This window comes from Haemaphysalis longicornis, unplaced genomic scaffold (assembly GCF_048455015.1).
Source record: "Haemaphysalis longicornis isolate Haplotype H1 unplaced genomic scaffold, Haemaphysalis longicornis Haplotype H1 scaffold_13, whole genome shotgun sequence".
Taxonomy (NCBI): Eukaryota; Metazoa; Arthropoda; class Arachnida; order Ixodida; family Ixodidae; genus Haemaphysalis; species Haemaphysalis longicornis.
In genome coordinates this window covers 37,120,876-37,138,086 of record NW_027526233.1, presented here as the reverse complement: position 1 = coordinate 37,138,086, position 17,211 = coordinate 37,120,876, and the positions used below count along the sequence as shown (strand labels likewise).

The window sequence follows — 17,211 nt, the reverse complement described above, 5'->3', positions numbered from 1 at the left end:
CGCTTGATCCGACTGCAGATATCCAAGCCTTTCAGGTGGAGAGCGCCGAAACGCAGCTTAGCTAACGAAATATACCATTCATCATGGGAAATTCTTTTTTGAAATAGCGATAAATCGGCGAGCGTGATGCACTAGTACATCTCTATGTTGTTTGATATTCATCAATACCGGCCCACTCACATTTTCGATACTCCACATAACCTAAATGTTACTGCCACTGTAAATAGGTTCCCCGCACAGGCTCAAGTGGGACTCGCTTAACAAGCTTTAATAAACGGAAGAACACAAGCAAAGAAGCATGGGAGAACATGCACGTACGACGACAAAGTTGTATGCAGCATTTAACTGATAGTAAATTCAGCCTTAGCAAATATAATATACAGGGTGAGGAAAGTTATTTTGACAGTTTTTTTTAATTAGGCGTTTAATTTTACGTGAACACCACCTCTACAGTGAGGTTATGCGTCCAGGGGAACACAGAATGAGGTGCTAAATTTTGAGGTCGGTGACTTAATTAATAAAATTGAATTATTAACTTTTTTGTGGCTGCAGTAAGCAGCCATGTTTGTATTCAGAAGTTCCATGTAGTTTCATTTGGCAGAATTCTTCTAGCGCATCTGTACTCCGAGGTATGGAACTGCGAAGTTTAATTACCGTTCGCATGATTACGCATGCTAGACAGTGACGACCGGCACAAAGCTCCTCCCCTTTGTTCGGTTTCGATTGCGGTTCTGAGTACTGCAGATTCCGAAAACGCCAGCCAGGACTGAAAGGGCGCCAGTTGTCACTTTTTCTTATGCCTCCTCTTCGTTGTCTTACTAAACACCGTACACAGCAGGCGCGTCACAAAAGGGAGGAGATTTGCACTGGTCTTCACGGTCTTGCATGCGTAATCATGCGAGCGGCAATTAAACTTCACGGTTCGTCATCTGAGAGTGCGAATGCGCTAAAAGAATTTTGTGAAATGGAACTTCGTGGAAACACGATTGCCTCTAAATTTTCAATACAGACATGCCTGCTTACTGCAGCCGCTAAAAAGTTAATTAAACAATTGAAGTTAACTAAGCTACGGACATCTATATTTACCACCTCACTGTGTGTCCCCCTTGGTGCATAACCTCACTGTAGCGGTGGCCTTCACGTATATTTAAGCGTCTAATTTTAAAAATAAATGTCGACTTAACTTTCATCACCCTGTACGTAGACAGATGCAAAATACATTACGCACAAATACAGACATATTAATATAAATACACTTACCCCCTCCCTCCTTCCCTCAAAGAGGCGCTCATGCATAGGTGCAGTAGTGGTGGGACCATTTTTTCCTACTTTGAAGTTGGGACCATTTGTTGGACTATTTGTTCCGGGACAATTAGTTTCGGGAACATTTGTGTCGGCAGCCCATTGTTCCGGGACCATTTGTTCCGGGACCGTATTTTGTGGGACCATTTTTTTCCGCAATCGGGCGGGGTGTAGTACCGGTGAACGAATGGTGCGAGAAAATCAACATGGCCGCTGTTTGAGCCGGCGCGCGTGCCCCTGTCATACCCGTGAATTGAAGTGTTGAAAACAAAAACAAAAAAACATTTCCCCGAGGAAGAGAATGTGAAAGTGCGAATGCACGGTTGTCGGCCCGCTTGCGGCGCTTGCGCTCGGCCCCCGCAGCCCACCGCCTCGCCGCCTTCTCTTCCATCTCTTCCATCAGGTTTGTAGTATCACGTGTACACCACGCTGTTATCAAGCCGCTATAACGCCGCTGAGTCGCCAACGCACGCCGCTGACGACGTAGTTTGAATGCGTTAAAGATATAAGGCGCGTTACTCTCACTGATATCAGCGTCGCCTCCGTGGCTTGGTCGTTAGAGCGTCGCGCTGCGGCCGCAAAGTCCTCGGATCGAAACCTGGCGCCGGATGCTGTTTCTTTTTTAAATATAGAGGAGCACTGCGGACGCCGACGCCGCCGTCGCCGGCGGTGGATGTTTTGGGGTCGCTTATAAAGTGCATTCGCACTTAAAATAAATAAATTGAGCGAACGCGTGCTTCAAACAACCGCGTAATTCGCGGGTCGAGTGGGAGAGGGCAGCAATCGTTCGATGACAGAGCCTAGAGCAGTATGGGGGCCGGAATTTCTAGGCCCGGCCTGAACCCGCCTGGCAGAGACATGGCCAGGGCGAGACCCAAGCCGGACTAAACATTAAGATAAAAGCCCGAGCCCTGCCCGAGCCCGGAAGCATTTAATAAAAGAAACCCCAGCCCGCGCACTCTTTTTTAAGCTCAGCCAGAGTCCGCCAGACCCCAAACGTGATCCTTCAAAGTTTAGTGTTTTTAGCCTAAAATAAGCCTACAGGGAGTATATTGAATTTACACTTGTTCAATACTTAGACCTATATCTGTACAACACAAATATCCTGACCTAAATAATGCATCTTTACGGAAAATTTTGGTAAAACAGGCGCTGCATTTGCGACACTCTCCGAACTTAAAGTACAATGAGGATCGCTTAAATGATGCTGAGAAAGTGGATATTTTTATTATTGAATTTCTTGGACAGATATTCCACGTTTCGTTATTTAATTCAATTCATTTCCCAAATAAATCTTTTCCTACTTGTTTTGACGCTAGCGCACTCTGCCGAGAGCTAGTTTAACTTCTACTTCTCTCAATTTAATTTGCCAAGGTTCGTTGTCGGCTTGCACCGGGTGTCTATCCAAGTAGACCTTAGTTCCTCCCATGCTCACAAAGTTTTCTACTCAAAAACTCGATTTATGGGCAAAAAGATATCTGTATAAAAAGCTTTAAGAAAGACCCAAGGGTACGTTAACTAATGTTTGGTGTTATGGTCCACACAAAGTGCAATGTCCAGGTCACATTTGTTCTTTTTGTTAGTTTGGAAAACAGAGAAAAGAGACAATCATGTACTCTACTACCAGAGTGCTCTCGTTTTCTGACCCGTTCTCTTCCATTATGCTGATGAAGCCCATACGTTTTCTTTTGTTGGCTTGATGGCTTTCTAAGCGCAACAGGTCATTTTGTTATTTTTTAGCATCGCCATGGTGACAGACAGACAGCACTTCGCTTTTTTTGTTTTCATTTGACCCAAACGATCAATGAGCCGAATTTTTTGTTGTCAACATTCTAAATTTGCGGCACACGACTGCCGGTATTCAGTGTCTGCGCGGGCCGGCTCGGCCCAAACAGTGTTTTCATTCAAATGCAAGCACCGCCCTGGCCTGAGAGAATGCGTGCTGCCCGGACCGAGCACGGCGCGCGGGCCGGGGCCGGTCTCGTCCTTTTGGACCGTCCCGGGCCCGAGCTGTGCCCTAACAAGAGCCCTACCCGGGCCGCAGTTTCTAGGCCAGGCCCAAACCTGCCCGATAGAGAGAGAGAACAAACTTTATTTTTCACAGGACCTAAGTCCAGGTCCTAATTTCAAAGTTCAATTCACCGGATCCGCGTAGTACTCCAGAATGTCCGTGCGGATCCGGTGCATGTGTTTGTAGAGAGCTTCCTGGGCAGCCTGGATGTTTACTGTCGGCGGGGGAGACAACCAGAGCTCCCAGGAGGTGATGGAGGCGAGGGATGGGTCAAGTGATGGCGGGGTGCACTCCCAATAAGAATGAGGAATGGATGGGTAGGAAGAACAGGTGGGACAGGAAGGATGACCAGGGCGCCGATAGATGCGGTGAAGAATGTGATGGGAGGGGAGTGAAGAGGTTTGAGCCTGCCGAATGAGGCACGCAGCCTCACGAGTTAGACGGGAACTGGGGGGTGGATACAGGGTACGTGATAGGCGTTGGGCGTGTAATTGGTCACGCCGGGAAGCACCGTGTTGAGTACGAACCGTAGGCGGGTGGTACAAGGTTGGCCAGGACATGGCCGGACAGCCTGGGCCCGGAACACTTCTAAAAGGTGGGCCCGAGCCCGACCCGAGCCTGGCAGAATTTGATAAATTAAGCCTAAGCCCGCCATACTTGTTAAATGCCCTCCCTAGTCTGACAGGCTATAAACATGAACTCGAAGAAGTTTGCTGTTAGCTTAAAAATCGCAAGCACAAAGCCAATACGACTAACTTGGATTTACATTTCCATTAAACTTGGACTGAACTTTGTACAACTTCAATATCCTCAATTAGAAACTCTTTTTTCAATATTCATGAACTCTTTTTGCCACTTCGTTCGCCAGTCTTCGAAATAAAGACACACCGAGGATACTTTAGATGATTCGGAGCAAGTGGATAAATTTTTGCAATATCAAAATTCTTCAGCAGATCCTGCAGTTCTCGCTATTCATTATTTGCTGAAATTTGAGCTTACGATGCGTCCCGTTTAACCACTTCATTTTAGTATTTTCCTCTAGTTACGTTGGCAGCAATATTTTATCGCGCTTGTGTTCTTTTTTGCCTCTTTTGTGGTTTTGAAAAAATTCTTCCCGGAAGAAATCATGGGCTCTTCTTCAAAAATTGGTCCTTAAAACTCTGCATACAGTCCAAAATCCCGGTCATGCTGGTTCTGTTTGTGTTTGTTTGAAAAGAAAATGGAAAAGACAATCATGTTGTACTGTGTGGCTAGAGTGTCGTCGTTTTCTGGCCCACTCTCTCCCACTATGCTGATGGGTCCCAGATATTTTTTTATTGGTGTAAAGGCTTTCTAAGCGCAATCGCCTTTTATCATATCTTTAACAGCGCCGTAATCAATTTACACTTCGCTTCTTTTTGTTCTCACTTAACCTGAAAGATCAACAAAAAACTTTTTTGTTGTCAACAATTTATAATTTGCGGCACAGGATTGCCGGGCCGCAGGGATGGCCAGGGCAGCTCGGGCTGGCACGGCCCGAAAATTTTGGTTCAAGCCCGAGCCCGGCCCAGGACAGAGAAAATGCGTGCTACCCGGCCCCAGCCCGCCCCGCCACTACGTCAGACTACCTAGCTACGCCACCACACCCAACTGTTTCAGAGCTTTGCCCTTGCGGTGTGCTGTTTTGTCGTTAGCTGTTTTGTCGCCGTGCTATTCTGTTGTGTGCGCTTTTGACGCTGTGCCCTTCTTACGCTGTGCTGTTTTGTCGCGTGCTCTTTTGTCGCGTGCTCTTTGGACGCCGTGCTGTTATGGCGGTGCTCTTCTGCCGCGTGCCCTTTCGTGGCGTGCTGTTCTGTCGGTATATTGCCGCGAACCATACATTGGGTTTGTTTATTTGTGTTTTGCTTTTACCGCCCGGCTGCGCCGGTCTGTGTTATCTCTGCGCCAAGGGAAGCGCGTGTTCCATTCTTTCTTTCTGTGCCGCATGTGTTATCTGTCGTGATAGGGAGAGCATTCCGATCTAACGTGAACAGCCCAGAATAATCTTCTTGGATCTACTATGTTCTCGATGTGAATCGACGTTTCGAGAACCACGCGCGCCGAAAGATAAAAAGCCTGCAGTGCGGACGCCGGAGCATTCGATTCGACGCCACTCGCCTGTGCAAGTCACTTTGTTGACCGCTGCTTCGCCGCCTCTGTATTCTTTTGAGTTGTTCGGGGAGCACAAGTTCGCTCCAATAAACGTATTTCTCATTCTAGACAACTGCTTCGTCCTTGTCTTCGTGACAACTGGTGGAGGTGCTGGGTACGCACCCTTCATGCCCACTACAACCTCGAAAAGCCGCCAAGCCAGTCCAACAAGAGCCAGCCCCCGCCTGCAAGATTTACCGCCCGAGTTCGGTTTGATGCCAGAAGGGCCCAAGAAAAGGAACGCTGCAACCAACACCATGGTACAAGAAACAACGTCGCCAATCATGCTGCAGCAGCCCCGGGAACCGCCATCGTTCCGGGGAGCCCCCGCTGAAGATCCAGAGGAATGGTTGGAGAAGCTGGAGCGCGTGCGGATTTTCCACAGGTGGGACGATGAAGAAACCTTCCGGCATGTTTTCTTTTACTTGGAGGATGCAGCCCGAACTTGGTTTGAAAACCACGAGAGCGCCTTGACCGACTGGACGCAATTCAAAAGCGAGTTCCTTAAGACCTTCACGACCGTGGTGAGAAAAGAACGAGCTGCGATTTTACTGGAAACTCGAACGCAACACCCGAACGAAGGAGTCGTAATCTTCATCGAGGAAATGAAGCGACTTTTCCGCCGTGCGGACCCAGGAATGACGGAAGAAAAGAAACTACGGTTTCTGATGCGAGGTGTGAAGCAAGAGCTCTTCGCGTGCCTTGTTCGCAACCCCCCCAAGACCGTGTCCGAATTCGCGTCTGAGGCCGCCGCGATGGAGAAGACGCTCGAAATCCGAACGAGGCAGTACGACCGCCCAATCAATGCGCTGGTTTCGGAGACGCTTGGTGCCAGCGCTATCAACTCCGACTCACTACGCGACACTATCCGCGAAATAGTGAGGGAGGAGCTGCGGAAACTGCTCCCGACGCCGCCGCAACCACAAGTCGCTTCTCTTACCGACGTCATTAGAGAAGAAGTGCAGCAAGCGCTGGGAACTTCAACGACGCCAGTAGCACCTCGCGAGCCGCAAGCCATGACCTACGCGGCTGCTGTACATCGCCCTCGCCCACCTGCACCCTATCGTCACGAGGCTCCGTACCGTCGGCCCCTCTCGCCGGCCCGACCACCTGCGGCGCAACCCCCTGCCCCAAGGAAGACCGACGTGTGGCGAACGTCCGACAATCGTCCGCTGTGCTACCACTGCGGAGAGGCCGACCACGTCTACCGTCGCTGCCCCTACAGGAGGCTCGGTTTGCGAGGGTTCTCCGTCGACGCACCCCGCCCCCGAACTGGCCAGCGCCCATCGGAGATCGAAGAGTACCTGTCCAACACCAGCCGTCGACCAGCCCGTTTCAACCGTTCGCCGTCACCCTACCCATACCCGTCGCCGAACCGCCGTAGCAATGCTGAGTTCTCACGTGGAAGGTCCCCCAGCCCACGCGGGGGAAACTAAAAGATGCAACTTCTGGAGGTAAAGTTGCACGATCGCGGAAAAATGAAAACCCTCCAACGACGCAACGACTCGCGGAAGACAGTGACTCACAACATGCCCTCATCCCGACGACCCGACCCAGACCTGACGAGACTCCCGTACACGACGACAGCTATAAGCCGCGACGCGCACCCGACCGGACCGAGACGTCCGCTGAGAAGACGATGACAACGACGACGCACAGTGCCCGACCATCAACACGCACAAGCCGAGATGCGACGCCCCGACGCACCCGGAACTCGAGGAAGGCGGCATCCGACGTCAAGGTGTCCATCGACGGCTTTGATGTAGTCGCCCTCGTAGACACGGGAGCCGACTACTCCGTGTTGAGCGGACCATTTGCGTCTAAACTGAAGAAAGTTATGACCAGATGGGACGGTCCGCACATACGCACAGCAGGAGGCCACCTCGTGACGCCAAGTGGAACGTGCACATCGCGCGTCACCATAGACGGCACGACGTACCCTGCGGTGTTCGTCGTTTTGCCCAACTGCTCCCGCGACGTAATTCTCGGAATGGACTTTTTGACGGACAACGGCGCAATAATCGATCTGCAGACGAAGTCGATAACTTTTTCCTCCGACCACTCCATGACGCCGGAATCGAACCCCGAAATCCGTGCAGCTGTAAGGATCGCCGATGATCACGTCACCTTGCCACCCTGCGCAAGCTTGATGGTCGCAGTCTACTGTGAAGATGCTGCTCCTGACGTCGACGCTATCGTAGACACCGATCAAAGGGTGCTTCTCAACCGTGGTGTGTCGGTCGCAAGAGGCATTGCGCGCTTCAAGGAACACCAATCCCACATTTTGGTTACGAATTTCACCGAGGAGTACCAGCATTTAAACAAGGGCGCGGCAATTGCATTCCTCGAAGAAGCGCAAGAAGCAAGTGACGTGATCGCGGTCGCCGACTTTGAGCGCACACCCGTTGAAACCTTCAAGCTCCCGCAGCCTTTCGACGTGAATCCGGCGCTACCGCAAGAACAACGGAACAAGTTATTGGCTTTGCTGCGTCGCTATAGCGAATGTTTTTCGTCGAGCGCAAAACTACGTCAGACCCCTCTAGCGAAGCACCGAATAATAACCGAAGATGGAGCCCGACCCACCCGACAGTCACCGTACCGCGTCTCTTCACACGAACGGGAAGCCATCCGGACTCAAGTCGACGACATGCTCAGCGACGACATTATACAGCCATCGAAAAGCCCCTGGGCTGCGCCCGTCGTACTCGTAAAGAAAAAAGACGGCACATTAAGGTTTTGTGTTGACTACCGGCGACTGAACAAAATCACGAAAAAGGACGTGTACCCCCTCCCCCGAATCGACGACGCCCTCGACCACCTCTGCCACGCAAAGTACTTCTCATCGATGGACCTGAAGACCGGCTACTGGCAAATTGAAGTGGACGAGAGAGACCGAGAGAAGACTGCATTTATAACCCCAGACGGCCTATACGAGTTCAAGGTGATGCCGTTTGGGCTGTGCACAGCACCAGCGACGTTTCAAAGAGTCATGGACACTGTGCTAGCTGGCCTTAAGTGGCACACCTGCCTCGTATACCTCGACGACGTAGTGGTATTCGCCCGGACTTTCGACGAACGCCTTGCAAGGTTGGAGTCTGTACTCGAGGCCATTCGTACGTCGGGGTTGACACTGAAGCCTGAAAAGTGCCGTTTCGCATACGGGGAACTCAAGTTCTTGGGCCACGTCGTCAACGCCGCGGGAGTCCTACCTGACCCGGCAAAAACTTCAGCCATTGCGAACTTCCCAAGGCCGAAAGACAAGAAGGGCGTGCGAAGATTTCTCGGGCTGTGCGCATACTACCGGCGCTTCGTCGCAAACTTCGCACGCATTGCAGAGCCACTCACGCGCTTGACGAAAGATAGCACCCCTTTTAGCTGGGAAAACGACCAAGAAAAAGCATTCTGCGAGCTGCAAAAACGCCTGCAAAGACCACCCGTGCTCGCTCATTTCGACGAAAATGCCGAAACGGAAATGCACACGGACGCCAGTGATATAGGCTTGGGTGCCGTCCTTGTCCAAAAGCAAAGCGGCTGCGAAAGGGTAATCGCCTATGCCAGCCGTGGTCTGTCGAAGGAGGAGAAAAACTATTCTGCCTCTGAGAAAGAGTGCCTGGCTATTATATGGGCGATTTCAAAATTTCGCCCATACGTGTATGGAAGGCCATTCAAAGTTGTAACAGACCACCATGCGCTGTGTTGGCTCGCCAATTTGAAGGACCCCTCTGGCCGTCTTGGGCGGTGGAGCTTGCGCCTGCAGGAGTTCGACGTTACAGTCGTTTATAAATCCGGCAGGAAACACTCCGACGCCGACTGCCTGTCCCGCGCCCCCGTCGACCCACCACCACAAGACGCTGACGAAGACAGCGCGTTCTTCGGGATCGTGACGGAGAGCGACCTAGCCGCCCAGCAGCGTGCCGACCCCGACTTACGCGTCATAATCGAGTACCTCGAGGGATGCAACGTTGCCGTTCCTAGGACCTTCAAACGCAGCTTACCAGCATTCAGCCTGAGAAACTCCGTCCTCGTGAAGAAGAGTTTCAGCACCGCAACAAGAGCGAATTACCTTCTCGTCATCCCCGCGGACCTTCGTGACGAAATTTTGGAAGCGTGCCACGACGACCCGTCTTCCGGACATCTCGGCACAGCGCGCACTATTGGAAAAATCAAGGCGAGGTACTACTGGCCCGGCCTTACCTCTGACGTCACCCACTACGTCCGGAGCTGCCGGGACTGCCAACGACGAAAAACGCCGCCGACAAGACCCGCCGGACTTCTGCAACCGATCGCCGTCCCATCGAGACCATTTCAACAGATTGGAATGGACCTTTTAGGCCCGTTCCCTACGTCACGATCACAGAACAAGTGGATTGTCGTAGCGACAGACTACATGACGCGCTACGCAGAGACCGCCGCTCTTCCGAGGGGGACTGCACAAGAAGTGGCAAAGTTCTTTATAAGCCAAGTTGTGCTGCGACATGGAGCCCCGGAAGTCCTAATCACCGACCGCGGAACGGCATTTACTGCGGAGCTGATGCAAGGAGTATTACGCTACAGCAACACGGATCACCGAAGAACGACGGCGTACCACCCCCAAACGAACTGACTAACAGAACGTCTGAACAAGACAATCGCAGATATGCTGTCAATGTACGTTGACGTTGAACATAAGACTTGGGACGAAGTGCTCCCGTATGTCACGTTTGCGTACAACACGGCTATCCAGGAGACGACGCAGCTGACGCCGTCCGAGCTTGTCTACGGTAGAAGGCCAACTACGATGCTCGACGCCATGCTTCCGCACGTAGAAGACGACGACCTCAACGCCGACGTCCACGGATATCTTCAACGTGCGGAGGAGGCCCGCCAGCTCGCTCGAGTTCGTATAACGGACCAGCAGCTGGGGGATGCGGGCCGCTACAACCTCCGACGCCGAGACGCCGAGTACCAACCAGGGGATCGTGTGTGGGTTTGGACTCCCATCCGACGACGCGGACTCAGTGAGAAGCTCCTGCGACGGTATTTTGGACCCTACAAGATTCTACGACGTGTTGGCCAACTTACCTACGAAGTGATCCCCGATGGTGACTCCGGCACATCACGACGACGCACGCGGCCTGAAGTCGTCCACGTGGTTCGCTTAAAACCTTTCTACAGACGATGACGAACTTTTATTTTCATTTGTTCGGACTGTCGCTTATGTTAGCATCGGGTCGATGCACTCTTAGAGGGGGGGTAATGCCGCGAACCATACATTGGGTTTGTTTATTTGTGTTTTGCTTTTACCGCCCGGCTGCGCCGGTCTGTGTTATCTCTGCGCCAAGGGAAGCGCGTGTTCCATTCTTTCTTTCTGTGCCGCATGTGTTATCTGTCGTGATAGGGAGAGCATTCCGATCTAACGTGAACAGCCCAGAATAATCTTCTTGGATCTACTATGTTCTCGATGTGAATCGACGTTTCGAGAACCACGCGCGCCGAAAGATAAAAAGCCTGCAGTGTGGACGCCGGAGCATTCGATTCGACGCCACTCGCCTGTGCAAGTCACTTTGTTGACCGCTGCTTCGCCGCCTCTGTATTTTTTTCAGTTGTTCGGGGAGCACAAGTTCGCTCCAATAAACGTATTTCTCATTCAAGACAACTGCTTCGTCCTTGTCTTCGTGACAATATCGTCAACTGGCGGGGAACCTTCTTATGCTACCTTGGCATCAAGGCTGCCAGAGCCGAGACCTTCGCTAGGCTTTCGCAGATAATATAGTTGGTAAATGAGGGACTCGTTGAGAAAATACAGAAGGTCCCCTTCTCCCCGTGAAATCATAGTGGCGCTGGCCACCACCCTCAAGCGTGAGATACCGTTCTGGTAAATATAAATACCCCAGAAAGTGAAGGAGAACACAGTCGCCCAGATAGCCGAATTGGTAAGGTATTCGAGATTTAATCGAAAGGTGTGGGTTCGGTCCCCACTCTGGGCGCGTGTTTTTATTTCATTCTTTCTAACGTTTATTTAAAAAATGTTAACTGCACTAATCGTAGTAAAAAAAACCCTTAACAACACCCCTATGCCTCCTTTGGCATTGTAGACTGCCGACCTATCGTTCTGTATTTTCTCGACGAGTCCCTCATATATGTATATATACATATATATATATATATATACAAATCTACAGAAAGATAAACTCACAAAGCGCGCAGAAATAGTATAAGTAAAGAGTTGGATACACAGCAAGAACAATGACAAACAATGTTCAGTTACATAGCGGCAACGGGACTTACGTTCATCAGAGTAACGTTACATGATTTTGCTGTAGCAAACATTTCGAACACATTTCTTATATAGGTTTGCATAAAACTGTGAGAAGGAGCGGAAAGTGTTTCGGAAATGGAGAGTGTGCATACAGTCAGGCTACGCCTATGTTACAAAAACAACAAACAAAACAAAAACAAAAAAAGGGGGGGGGACCGAGAGAGAGAAAAAGGGGTCGTGTAATAGTCAACGTAATAGTCAACGTACGACTACTACGTAAATATAAAAGGTAACTTTAACTGTGACTCCGCTAATGTCGTATATTTTCTAGAGTGCACTGTTTGTAGGCAACAATATATCGGCCAAACTGAAACACCCTTCCGAATACGGTTCAATAATCACCGCTCTCATGCAAAAAGCTGACCTTATTTGCCCCTGTCAAGACATGTGAACAGTCTCGGGCATGCATTTGAACATCTTAAAGCAACGATTTTAGAATCCGCCTTCAAAACGCACCACGACTGCGAGGTTCGGGAATCTTATCTCATTTATAAGTTTGGGTCAGCCACACTTGGAATTAATGAAAGTTACGGAAAACTAACGTGCTCATCCCTCAATTAAAATTAGCGGATTCATATATTTTATAACTATGTTCATTAGTCCAAGCCTCGAGTTTGCCATCAGAATAAACAGAAACTCTCCTAATACAGCAGCTTTATTAGCCTAATGCGGCTCAACAATGCCATTTGTCCTGGGGAAGGAGGCCTCGTTCCCACCACCACTTAAGAATGTTTAACTCTTTGTGATCTATTCATGTTTAACCTTTTGTGACCCTACCTATTTCCTGTTCAGTTGCTAGCTTCTGTGAAATGCTCTTTTGTGCCCCCTATCTATTCTCTTCGTCCGCGGGGGGCACACCCATCTTCGCTTCTGCCCGAACCAGTAGTCCCAGCCACTGGATACCTTACTGTATACTCTTCCCTCTCTTTTCAAACCTCAGTTGTCCAGTTTCCCCCATTGTCTGAACTTGCAGCCATCGCGGCATACGTTGACCCGTAATGGTGCAACCTTGAACGCTGCATTGTTAACACGACCCCTTTTTCTCTCTCTCGCTCCCCCCCCCACCTTTTTTGTTGGTTTGTTTGTTGTTGTTATAACATTGGCGTAGGCTGACTGTATGCACACTCTCCATTCCCGAAACATTTTCCGCTCTTACTCACAGTTTTATGCAAACCTATATAAGAAATGTGTTTGAAATGTTTCCGACAGCAAAATCATGTAACTTTACTCTGATGAAGGCAAGTCCTGTTGCCGCTACGTAAGTAAATATTGTTTGTTATTCTTCTCTCAGTGTATCCGACTCTTTAATTATACTATATATACATACATATTTATATGTATATATATATATATATATATATATATATATATCGTATAAGTAAAGAGTCGGATACACAGCAAGAACAATAACAAACAAGGTTTACTTACGTAGCGGCAACGGGACTTGCCTTCATCAGAGTAAAGTTACATGATTTTGCTTTCGCAGACATTTGGAACGCATTTCTTATATAGGGTTGCAAAAAACTGTGAGAAGGAGCGGAAAATGTTTCGGAAATGGAGAGTATACATACAGTTGGGCTACGCCTATGTTACGACAACAACAAACCAAAAGAAAAAAAAGAGAAATAAAGAAAAAAAGGCGGGGGGAGCGAGAGAGAGAAAGGGTCGTTTTAACACAGCAGTGTTTAAGGTTGCACCATGACGGGTCAACGTATGCCGCGTGGTCTGCAAGTTCAGACAATGCAGGAAACTGGACAACCGCGGTTTCAGAAGAAAGGGAAGAGTATACAGTAAGGTATTCAGTGGCTGGGGAGACTGGTTGGGGGGAAGCGAAGATGGGTGTGCCCCCCGCGGGTCAAGAGAATAGATAGGGGGCACAAAAGAGCATTTCACAGAAGCTCGCAACTGAACAGGAAATAGGTAGGGTCACAAAAGGTTAAATATGAATAGATCACAACGAGTTAAACATTCTTAAGTGGTTGTGGGAACGAGGCCTCCTTCCCCTGGACAAATGGCATTGTTGAGCCGCATTAGGCTAACAAAGCTGATGTATTAGGAGAGTTTCTGCGAATTATGATGGGAAACCCAAGGGTAAGAATAATGAACATAGTTATAAAATGATGAAGCCGTCAATTTTAATCGATGGATAAGCACGTTAGTCTTCCGTAACTTTTATTAATCCCAAGTGTGGCTTACCCAAACTTATAAATGAGATAAGATTCCCGAACCTCGCGGTCGTGGTGCGTTTTGAAGGCGGATTCTAAAATCGTTGCTTTAAGATGTTCACATTCATGCCCGGGACTGTTCACATGTCTCGACAGAGGCAAATTAGGGCAGCTTTTTGCGTGAGAGCGGTGATTATTGAACCGTATTCGGAAAGGCGTTTCAATTTGGCCGATATATGGTTGCCTACAAACAGTGCACTCTAGAAGATATACGACATTAGCGGAGTCACAGCTAATGGTTACCTTTTATAATTACGTAGTAGTCTGAAGCCGTGCTGGTGGCGCGCTGTGTAGTGGTCATGTGTGGGCATACTTTACATCGAGGTTTATAGCAGGGCATGCACCCAGTAGTTGCCGGTCGGTTGATACGAGAGTTAGTAAGAAAGTCACCTAAATTCTTATTACGCCGGTAGACAACGCGCGGTGGTTCGGGGAATAGGCTGTTTCAGCGGTCACTTTGCATTAGGATATTGTGATGTTTTTTAGCACGGTTGACACTCTTGGCGTGGAGGATGAGTGGGTTAAAACTAAGTTAGTTTGCCGGTTCCCGTTCAGGGCTTTTTTCTTACAGATTACGTTACGGTCTAATTGGTTGGCTGGCACAATAGCGTCGTCGATAACCTTTTCCGGGTATTTTTATTCAGGAGGGCGGTCTTGAGGTCTCGACAGTTTGAGTCAAAGTCGGCTTGGTTTGAGCAAATTCTCCTCAATCGGTGGGCTTGGCTGTGAGGTAGTGCTGTCTTGCAGTGTCTGACATGGCTACTTCGGAAGTGTAAATACTGCCCCGTGTATGTCGGTTTTCTATACAGTTTAGTTTGAAGCCAACCTTAGCAGGTATTAACGGTGACGTCCAGAAAGTTTACACTGTGTAACGAATAGGATTGAGCAAGAGAAATGCTAGGATGGGCGAGGTTAAATGCCTCAATGAAGGTGAGAAGCTCCGCCTCACCGTGTTGCCATATTATGAATATGTCATCAATATACCTTTTATAGTACATTGGCTCTATATTTTGGGTGTCAAGAAACTTTGATTTGAGGTGAGCCATAAAGATATTGGCGTAGTTAGGTTCGATTCGAGTTCCAATTGACGTTCTGCTGATTTGCACGAAATGAACTCCGTCACACTCAAAATTGTCAAGTTCAAGAATAAGCCTAAGGAAGGTTTGGAGGTTCCAAATGTTTGCGACAGCAAAATCATGTAACTTTAGTCTGATGAAGGCAAGCCCCGTTCCCGCTACGTAAGTAAACTTTGTTTGTTATTGTTCTTGCTGTGTATTCGACTCTTTACTTATACTATTTCTGCGCGCTTTGTTAGTTTTATCTTTCTTTAGATTTGTTTCTACCATGAGCGCTGACAGGAACACAGCAAAGAGCATCATCTGGAAATTTCCGCAGACCGAAACCACAACAGTTGTGATCGGGGACTCCGAGACCAAGTATTTGTATCAACACTTCGATCCCCTCTGCCCTGGAACCCCCGCTTTTGTTTCTCAGCCTGGCGCATGCATTGCTGATGCAAGCTCACTGATCGACTTTATCCCTGCCTCTGCCACTACAGTTTTTCCGCATGTTGGTACGAATCACCTCAGCTCTACTTCCGCTGAACATGCTTTCTCTGACTACCGCTCACTGACTGACCTCATTCTGGAATCTCGACCGAGCATTTCCACTATTAACGCCAGTCTCATTCTTCCACGCTCATCTAACCGCCGCCGCGACTACCGCATCTCTCGCTTCGCTCGCCGCTGCAATGAAAAGGAACGCCGTTTCAACTCACTTCTCCGCGAATTTTGCCGCCACTCACGCTTTGTCTGCTTCGCCGATCATGGCTTTGAGAACCTTCCAGGCACCCGAGTACTAGCTGCGGACGGCTTACACCCGAGCTTCGAGGGTGTGTCATTGCTGGCCGGCCACATTCGTACACTCTGCTTCATGCAACAGCGCTGCAATCCTCTGGGCTGGCGCGTCTTCGCATGCACCGCCGACCCAGTTGCAGCCCCGGCTTTCTTGCCAAATGACTGCGACTTTCCACTACTGCCTCCAATTCCATCCAGTGTAAGGACCCCCGAGCCGTGTCGTGCCAGCAGCCCATCGCCACCGCCCCCCAGATCCACCGCAACCATGGCGCCCCGGGCGAGCGCCAGCGCCCCAACCCCGAAGTCCACGGACGAGCGTCGCGCCAGCGACATGCCAACCCCTACTGGCAAACCTGCAGCGGCCACAACGCCCCGAGGGAACGCTCGCGGCGACACTACGAAGCTCCCTGACCAGCGCCGCACCAACAGCATGCCACGCCCAACCTCCGCATCTTCAGCAACCGTCGAGCCCACGAAAACCCACAGCAGCGCGTCCGCCGGACCTTCGGGGGTCCAAAATCCAGCCCTCCGTGCCACATGCTCTTACAACCTTCGAAAGAATCGGCCTAGCAGCAACTGAATACAACACAAAAAAAACGGGTAACGCGGCCTCCTTCCCCGTTTTAAGACAGTTTTTAAAGGTAATAAAAATCACCGAAAAGCGCATACGTTCCGAATTGCACGTTTCCGCTCTTGCACAGTACTTGACTGCCGCGGTCGCTCCCAGGGGTCTTAGGATTAGAATAAAACCTGCTACTACCGAACTCTCCCCGTCCAACATGAATAAGTGGAAACAGGTACTGGATAAAGCATCCTTACAATTAACTAAAATAATCCTCAATCACTACGAAACTACGGCCCATTCTCTCCGAAAGAAAGAGGAACTACTTAGTCAGGAACTAAGCAAAAGAGAGTTGCACCTTTTAAGCAACTACGAATCTAAGACAGCGTCCGCCATATCCCGAACAAAAGACCGAAAGTTTAACCGAGATAAGATTTATAACACTGGCCACATGCGTAAGAACCTAACAAGCTCCGGCACTAGTAACTGCCCCCACTCTGACAATACGGCCGATAATGTCACTACGACTGTAATAAATGCTTCGACTACTGCACCCCAAACAGTTCAGTTAAACCCCTGTACTAATAATTTTCCCTCGCCTGCCGTCACAAAAGAAAACCTTAACGGGAATGTAATGAACCTTTCAAGTATAACCCTCTCCCCAGCAAAGATGAACGTCTTGTCAAAGGGCCAAAACGTTTGCCAAGCTACTGCTGGTTTTGATGAATTTCAACTTTTTATGGACTTAGATAACTTCGCCAGAAACATGAGGCTACGAGAATGCTTCT

At 49.5% G+C, this 17,211-nt stretch overlaps 1 non-coding gene across 1 annotated transcript; it reads left to right on the top strand.

Annotated features, from left to right (window-relative positions):
• The first annotated feature begins 11,376 nt into the window (after positions 1 to 11,376).
• On the top strand, positions 11,377 to 11,448 carry Trnak-uuu (transfer RNA lysine (anticodon UUU)). The gene has a single exon. It is a non-coding gene; the product is annotated as a tRNA-Lys (tRNA).
• The last annotated feature ends 5,763 nt before the right edge of the window (positions 11,449 to 17,211 follow it).